This window comes from Cornus florida, unplaced genomic scaffold, assembly GCF_030987335.1.
Source record: "Cornus florida cultivar Cherokee Brave unplaced genomic scaffold, ASM3098733v1 CherokeeBrave_3.0.0_Hap2_Chr01, whole genome shotgun sequence".
In the NCBI taxonomy this organism is placed as follows: Eukaryota; Viridiplantae; Streptophyta; class Magnoliopsida; order Cornales; family Cornaceae; genus Cornus; species Cornus florida.
The window spans coordinates 19,469,166-19,476,351 of record NW_026775571.1 but is presented as its reverse complement, the minus strand read 5'-3'; the positions used below and the strand labels follow the sequence as shown (position 1 = coordinate 19,476,351).

General features: G+C 36.9%; 1 pseudogene; it reads right to left on the bottom strand.

The window, feature by feature from the left end:
* Nucleotides 1-5,053: 5,053 nt before the first annotated feature.
* LOC132282784 (small nucleolar RNA R71) lies at nucleotides 5,054-5,152 on the bottom strand (annotated as a pseudogene).
* Nucleotides 5,153-7,186: the final 2,034 nt, after the last annotated feature.

Here is a 7,186-nt window from a genome sequence, read left to right as displayed (position 1 = left end):
AAGATTCGCTATTTGCCCAACTTGCACTTCTAGCTTTTCTATGGTTTGGGAATGAGAATGAAGAATTTGGGTATGATATTTAATTTCTTCAAGTGCAAATAACACTTTCTCTTCAAACTCATCAGAATACTTGGAAGAAAGAGTAAAATTAGGAGCTTGAGTAGATTGGTTCCTAAACTGAGTTGGACGATAGATGGAAGATTGATTGAAAGAATTGTTTTGGGACGAAGGATTGGATAGATTTTGATATTGTCCCTAAGATTGTGGAACAACAGATCCTTGACTCTAATTTCGCCATAATAGATTTGGATGATCTTTCCAGCCAGGATTATAAGTAGATGAATATGGATTGTAGGTTGATCTGGAGAATGCTGCATTTACTTGCTCCTGAGGAGTCTCAGATGATTGTCCCATCATAGGGCAAGTATCAACAAAAAGGGACGGATTAGCACAAATGGAACATACTTCATTTGGCAAGGAAGCAGAAGGATCAACAATAGGAACATAGCTAGATAATAAGACTTGGTCAAACGTACAGTTTAACGCTTATATTTGAGCAGCTAACTCATTAGATTTTTTAACCTTAAAAAGTTTTTCAACCTTATGGATTCTAGGAGTAGACCTAGACCTAGAGGAAGAAACATGTTGTATGGAGTTTTCACTTAGGGCCTCAAACAGTTCCCAAGCATCAGCTGCACTCTTATGAAGAAAAGCTCCATTACTGGAGGCATCAACCATGTTCCTATGTGAATCAGAAAGACCATTATAGAAAATCTGCACTAAATTCCATTTAGCAATATCATGGTGTAGACACTTTCTTAGAAGATCATTATACCTTTCCCATGAATCATGGAGTTGTTCACCTGAGATTTGGGAGAACGCCATGAACTCTCTTCTCATTTGTGTGGTTTTACCCACAGTTTTTAAGAACTCCTATTGCAATATGTCCCAAATAGATATAGAAGTAGATGGAAGGGAATGCAACTAGGTTTTCACTTTGTCCTTGAGAGAGAATTGAAAAAGTTGCATCCAAAATGTGTTATCGAAAAGAGTAGTCAACTTGGTAGTTGAACATAATTCCAAAAACACATCCAAGCAAGGGCGGAGCCAGGATCTTGAGGTTAGGGGGGCCAAAATTATAGGCAACATTACTTAGCTAGAACTTTTAGGGGGAAAAAAAATATTACGTAGGCAAAAATATTTTACTATTTATTATATTTATACAAAAATATATCTAAAAAAAAAGACACACACCCACACAAAAATACATATATACATATAAAATTTATATAGAGAGAGGAACAAAAAAAACAATGAGATTAACCTGGATTGCAGTGTGCATAAAAATTATCTACATCCATGAGAAGAAAAAGTGATTCCGTAGGTCAATAAGGTTATGGAAAGAATCGTGGTTGAGTTGGAATTTTAGAATAATAAGGTTATGGAAAGAATTGTGATTGAGTTGGAATTTTAGGATAATAAGATAGTCACATTATGGAAAGAACTCAGTGTGAGTTAAAATTTTAAGATAGTCACATTAAATTTTTATATGAGTCAGTTTTTATCGGGATTCTATAGTCGTCATTTAAATCACTTTCCTTTAGATTATATATAAATTATCTTTTAAATGCTAATTAAAGAAAGAATTTTTTATTTTCCTTAGGTGGACCAAGTATAGATTTTATACCATATATGCTATATTATTTTTATTTTTACCTATATTAAAAAAAAAATTTCCAAAAACTTGGGGGGGGTGGGGCACGGCCACCCCCTGCCCCCCCTTGGCTCCGCCCCTGCATCTAAGTGCTTATAAGGATCCTCTGTTGCAAACCCATAGAATGTAGGAAGCATTTGGATCATAGCAGGCTTGATCTCAAAGTGGGTTGCATCAGATTGTGGAAATACAAAGCAAGAAGGGGATGTATATTGATAAGCGCTGAAAAGTGCGCATTTAAACCCCTTAAGCTTTAGGTATTCTAGGACATTTATCTATCTTATTTTCCCACTTTAGATTAATTTTGTATTATTTCGATTTTCAGGTGGTTATCCCCAAAATAAGCTAACTCAGCTAAATAAAAGCATAATTGAAGCAATCTTGAAATGAATCAAAGAAAGGAGCAAAGTGGGAGCAAAAGGAAGCAAGTGGTGGAAATTCAGCAAGTTTGATCAATCTCAAAAAATATTCGATCGATCGAAAGTTCATCGATCTCAGTATTTCAAAATGGATCCAAGCTCTTTTGTCCTTATCCAAAGATCCCACAAAGTTCGATCGATCCAACTTTCTTCCGATCGATCAAAAAGATTCCATCTTATCCAGTTGTACCACCCTACCTACCACACTTATCTCTTTCCCAAAAATATCTTCAAAATATCTCAGATTTGTCTTTATCCAAAAAGGCGCCGCCATCGAGGTTTGATCCAAATTAAATTCAATAGATCTCAGCCATGTTCGATCGATCTCACCACAAGTTCGATTGATCAAACTTCCTCAAGCCCGAGAAAATCCAATTTCTAGCTCATTAAAAGTTGTCTCATATCTAATCGTTGGAAGGAATATTGGTGTACGAGCCCAACTCATTAGGGTGACATTTTAAACTACCTATATAAGGAATATGAGCCATTCTTGAGACCATACTTTTACACGATAAAGAGATACACTAGAGACACAATTTTCCATATTCTTAGTGAGGAAGAAAAGAAGAAAGGAGGCTAGAGACACAAGCTTGGAGTTCTTCCATCAACCAAGAAGAGAAGCAATCTCTACCATGGAGTTAGCCCTTGAGGGTTGGAGGACACCATCCATGAGTGGCTAGACATCCTCTTGGGGCTAGAGTTAGCCCTAAGCATGCTTCTACATCCTGATTTATGTATTTTTGAGGGGATTTGTATTGTGATACATGTTTTGACACTTATATATATATAGATCCTGTTTATTCAATGATTTGTGTGGTTTAATGCTTCCAATTGATCATTTCATTTTATCCATATGTCAATGTATGCTAGAACAGATGTTCATGTATTTTTCTCTAGATTTTGTGTTATTGATGCATGTCTATGTGTATTAATGCTATAAATCAAGAGATTGTCAAGACATAGTGCTTAATGGAATGCTCTTGTGGTTTATTTGATGGTTCATACTCATTTCTTGATGGATTATGCCTCTTATTTAGTTTAATTAGTTTAATTTCATGTTATTAGCTTAATTGTAGTGTAGTTGTAGTTTAGATGTTAAATGGGAGGACAATCCATGCTTGTTGTTTGATGTTCCATACTTATGAAAACAAGTAACATATGTCTCTAACCTTGTGATGTGTTTGGATTGTGAGCTTAAAGAAAGGATTAATGGCTTAGTTTGATATATTGTGCTATTCATCATATTGCTTAGACAATATATACTTAATTAGTCATCCATGATTGTTGAAACAACCATACACACACTAATGTTGTAATACATGCTTTCCCCTCATTAATCATTCATTAAGGGTGTAGAAAAGCTATGCTTAGTGGTGATCTCTAAACCACAAGATCTCTCTCTTTCTTATTTTCTCTCCATTACATTTAATTGCTTACTTTAGTATAAATTGCATCTTAGTGTAATTCAACCACCAACCAATCTTTTAATCACTCGACCTACTAACCTTAATCTCGTTTCCACAACCTAATATAACCCACGAATCCCTTGGGACAATCCCTACTCACCCTAACTATATTTTTAGTGAAAGGTAATAGTGACAATTTCTAATTGTAAAACTTGGCCACATTCATCATAGCCCTACACCACTATCTTTTGGTGCACAAACTTTGGAGTGAGGCCACGCAACACCAAGTTTTTGGCGCTGTTGCCGGGGATTGATTGAGGGCAATATCGTATTTGTGGAATCAATTAGGAATTAGTACTCTTTTGATCGTGTCATTACTTTATTTTCATTTTCATTTTGGTTACTTATTGTGTTGGTTCTTGTTTGACTAGGTGCATTGAGCTAGAAGGTGAGCAAAGGAGCATTTCAAGCAAGGAGCTAAGCAAAAGCAAGGAAAAAGCTGAAATCTAAAAATTTGCAAAGCTAAAATTGAAAATTGAATTAAAGTGCTAAAGTACCCTTTGTGAGCTCTTTCTTAACTCAATCTCTAGTTAAATCATCAGCCCGCGTGGAGGCTTGTATTTCAATTCTTAAATAAATCATGAGCCCACGTGGAGGCAATTTATTATTCGTTGCATATTGTTGATAGCATGGGAGTATGGGATCATTGTATGTAGAGGAAGTTTGATAATTGATTTGTTGCGAAGGTGAAGTGATTGTTCATTACTTGTTGCTTGTTGTGTTTTGTTGTGCATGCATGGTCGTAGATCATTGAAACCTACTCTTGTCCCTCTAAATTTTCATCTTGAATCCGTTGTTCGAAACCCTAGGGGAAGAGGAAGTTCTAGTCAATCTATTTCATCAATGGAAGGACATAATGAGGATCATGTGGAGGACCTTGGTCATATAGACCAACAAGGTAGCCTCCACCCCAATGTGCATCATGTTAATATGCAAGTACCATTAGGCATGCCGAGGCCATTCATTCACCCACCATAACAACAAGGCCAAGTTCCATTGGGAATGCCAAGGCCAATCTATGTTCCACAACCTTCCATCATCCAAGGCAATCAAGGTGCCCATGTTGCACCTCCAATTGCTAATCCTCCCCTTGTTTTAAGAGATCACTATGTGCCTAATGAATATAATGCACCCATATGCATTCAATTGCTACCATTTAGAGCACACCACTATGAGATCAAACCACAAACCATTCAAATGCTTCCTAACTATCATGGACTTCCAAGTGAAGAACCTTACAAGCATTTGGATGAGTTTCTTGAAGTATATTCTACCGTGAGATACACGGACATGCCAGAAGAGGTCTTAAGGCTTAAACTTTTTCCATTCACCCTTAAAGACAAGGCAAAATATTGGTTTAACAATCTTAGGCCTTTTTCAATAACTTCTTGGGCAAAATTGCAACAAGAGTTCTTGAAGAAGTACTATCCGGTTTCTAAGACCAATGCCATGAGAACCTCAATTCGAGAGTTTTCACACGGGGATGGAGAAACGTTCCATGAGGCATGGGAAAGATTCAATGAATTGCTTAGGAAATGTCCACATCATGACATGCCCAAATGGTAATTAGTTCAATATTTCTTTGAGAGCTCATCGGACAAATACAAGGGCATGGTTGATGCTTCCATGGGTGGCCCTTACATTGATAAGCATGATGATGACGTGTGGCATCTTTATGAGAGCATGAGTGAAAATTATTTGCATCGAACTTTATCTTCTAAGAATGGTAGGAATTCAAGTGGAAGGAAGAGTGTTGGCTTACATCAAGTTAACCATTCCAATGAAATAGCCGCCGAGATGAAATCCTTATCTTAAAGGTTTGACCAATTCTTGATCAACCAAAACTCAGCAAATCAAGTATCTTCCGTCCCTAACCATTCCCATCATGCATCCAATGAGACATGTATGACTTATTCAAGTGTTTTACATTCTACTTCCAATTGTCCCCATGGACATGTGCTAAGTGAGCATTATGAACAAGTCAATACAACTTTTGTTAATCAAGGAAACAATCCTTATGGCAATCACTATAATCCTAGTTGGAGGAATCACCTGAATTTCTTTTGGAGAAACCAAGGAGAAGGCTCAAACCCTCCCCAAGGTGGTTATCAAGGGAAGTATGTTCTACCCAATGCAAAGCCAAGGTTCCCAAGGTTTTAGATCATCATTTCAATCACAAGGAAATTAATTTTCTAATTCTCATTTCCCTAATCAACCATCGTATTCTCAAGGAAATTCTAGGAGTCCCGCTTTTGAAGAGAAAGTTTTGACGGCTCTAGGCACTCTAGAGGCGAACACTCAATTGCTTCATTCTCATTCTCAATCTATTACTAAGCTAGAAACCCAAGTAGCGCAAATAGCTATTACTTTAAATGCTAGAGAGAAAGGGAAAATGCCTTTGAATGCCCTACCCAAGCAATAATGTGTTGTGAAAACTCATTCCTCATCAGAAGGTCACACAATAGAGTATGTCAATGCGGTGACTACCTTAAGAAGTAGAAAGATTATGGATAACCAAGTGGGTATGTCCAATGAAGAGAGTGAACCGGTACAACCACAAGTTAACACCCATCCCGTTTCACATCCTATTCCTCATTCATTACATATGCTTGATCTTTCAAATGAGAATATCTTGAAAAGTGATTTGAAAGGTGATTTTGAAAAGAAAAATTTGCAAAATGATTTCAAAACTTCTTATGTTCAAGTGACTTCAAAGAAAATTTTTTGAAAAGGTTTTTGAGCCAAGAGCTCCATTTCTGGATGCCTTAAAAGGATCCATTTCAATTGACAAGCAAAAGGCCAAAACAAATGAAATTATGGATGTGTTTAGGCAAGTGAAAGTCAACCTTCCACTTTTGGATGAAATCAAGCAAATTCCGGCGTATGCCAAGTTTCTGAAAGACTTATGCACCCAAAAGAGGAAAAACAAAAGCCAAGCACCTTGGAAAGTGGTCTTAACCGAGCAAGTAAGCTCAATTTTGCAGCATAACACTCTTCCAAAGTTTAAAGACCTTGGTTCACCTACCACTTCATGTATTATTGGAGATCATATCATTAATTGTGCTCTTTTAGACTTAGGAGCAAGTGTTAACCTTCTTCCATACCCGGTATATGTCAAATTAGGCTTAGGAGACTTAAAATCGATGTCGGTGGTTTTGCAACTTGCCGACCGATCCATCAGAAAGCCTAGGGGCATCATTGAGGATGTATTGATTAAGATTGATAAATTCTTCTTCCCCATTGATTTCGTTGTCATTGACACGAAACTGGTCCTGATCCTTAAGAGCTAAATTTTCGTTATCCTTGGCCGTCCTTTCTTGGCAATCGCGAATGCCAACATTAATTGTAGGACGGGGATAATGAAGATCTCATTTGGCTACATGAAGGTGAAGTTGAATATCTTCAATGACCCCCAATTCATTTGATAAGCATGAAGAAGTGAATGTTATAGAGAAATATCATGACCATGAATGTGAAGGAATAGAGTCTTTGTGTGAAACCAAAACTCCAAAAAGTTCATCTTCAACCTTGAATTCTAAGAAAGTAGTTTCAAAATCTTGTTTTGAAAGGGCATGGAAACCCAAAGA